Below are 1,951 nucleotides of genomic sequence, written 5' to 3' on the forward strand. Positions count from 1 at the left end.
CATGGCATCTCTCTTAGGCTGGCTTTGCTTCCTCCTTGCAGTTTCCCTTAGCCAATCCACATTCCTGGCTTTTCCAAACTTCTGGGGTTTCCTTGGAGTAGGCTTCTTACTCACAGCTTCACACACTGCCCTCTCAGGGGCACACCGCCTGGCCTCCCAGGCCTTCTTCTGAAATCGAGGTAGAAGCCTTCTTAACCTCAGAACTCCTGCATTCTGTAAACGCCTAAAACCATCGCCACGTGGATGACGCCAAGGTCTGCTGCCAGCTGGAGCAGTAGCCAGACTTTTCTCTCTCTTGGCTGTAGGGGTCGAGTACCTGGATGGCTGAGCACTCTGATCCTGATTTGGAGAAATAATTTCTCCATGTCGGCGCCATTCTGGAACCTGGTGTGGCCGCTGCTGCCATTCTGGAACATGGGGCTCAGCAGCTTTCCCTTCAAGGCAAAGTCCCTGACCTTTGCAGCTCTGAGGCAGCAAAGAGTGGAGACTTGCCTCCTCCTGTGATGCCCTCAGGCCATCCCTTCCATTCTCAGGTTCCTTCCTGGCAATGGAGATCCTCTCAGCTCCATCTTTGCAGTCTGCAGCTTTCTTGGCACTTTCTTTCTGGCCAAGTTCACAACATTTTAAATCCTCCTGCTGGGCTCCTTGCTCTTGATTCTCAACATAAATTTGACTAAAAGCCCCCAGCAACAACCAGGCCACTGCCCCAATATTTGGCTGCTTTGAAATATCTTTTGCCGGATTGATCAGTCCACCATGCTTAAACTCACTCTCAGGCAAAGTCTCTGGACACAAGCAAAATGCAGACAACTTTTCTGCCAAGTCAAAACACAAATGATCTGGAGTCCAACAACCAATCCAGTCCTTCCCAGCAGAAACCTCCCAAGCCTGGTCTTTCCAGGCTGGCTTCCAGACAGTCTTCTGGTCTGAGCTCTGACCAGAATCTCCCATACAGAACAGCCGAAGCTGTTCCAGCACTTTGCGTGTAGATGACATCTCCAAATCTTTCCTATCTCTTCCCATGAGCCAGTCCCAAAAGCTGGTAATCCACATGGTCAGGTTTATCCACAGCAATGACCCCACTTCTCTGGTACCAAATTCTGTCTTAGTTACTCTTCTCTCATTGCTGGGACAAATACCCGACACACAAAATGAAGGAAGCAAAGGTTTATTTAGCTCACAGTTACTGGAGGTTTCAGTCCATACTCATCTGGGTCCAACGCAGAGCAGCACAGAGCAGAAAGCCACCTTTCATGGCGGTGGCGAAGAGCAAGAGTGCCTCCAGTCCTAGTTTTTTGAGGAGTCTCCACACTGATTTCCATAATGGTCACACCAATCTACATTCCCACCAGCAATGGAGAAGGGTTCTTTTTCCCCACAGCCTCTCCAACATTTGTTGTTGGTTGATTTATTTATGACAGCCATTCTTTCTTCGGTGAGATGGATTTCAGTGTTGTTTTAATTTGCATTTTACAGATGGATAGTGATGTGGAGCATTTTTTCATATATTTATTCGCTTTTATAATTTCATCCTCTGAGAAGTGTGTGTTCATCTCGGATGCCCATTTTTGGATTGGGTCTTTAAATTTTGGGGCCCTAATGTATTTTAGTTCTTTATAAATTCTATAGAGAAGACCTTTGTCTGAGTGCTTATTAGTTAAGAATTTTTCCAAATTTGTGGGTTGTCTTTTCACTCCGTTGGTAATTTTCTTTGACGTGCAGAAGCTTCTCAATAAGAGGAAGACCCAGCTGTTAATTCTTTGAAGTATTTCCCGTGTAGTTTGATTTTTGTTCATGAACTGTTTGCCTACGCCTATGTCTTCAAGATTTTCACCTACTTTCTCTTCCAGAAGATTCACTGTTTCTGTTTTAATATTTAGATCCTTAATCCATTTTGACTTTACTTTAGTGCATGGTGATAGACCCAGGTCAAGTTTTAGTTTTCAGCATG

The sequence above is a fragment of the Octodon degus genome, unplaced genomic scaffold (genome assembly GCF_000260255.1).
Source record: "Octodon degus isolate 3935 unplaced genomic scaffold, OctDeg1.0 scaffold00091, whole genome shotgun sequence".
Classification (NCBI taxonomy): Eukaryota; Metazoa; Chordata; class Mammalia; order Rodentia; family Octodontidae; genus Octodon; species Octodon degus.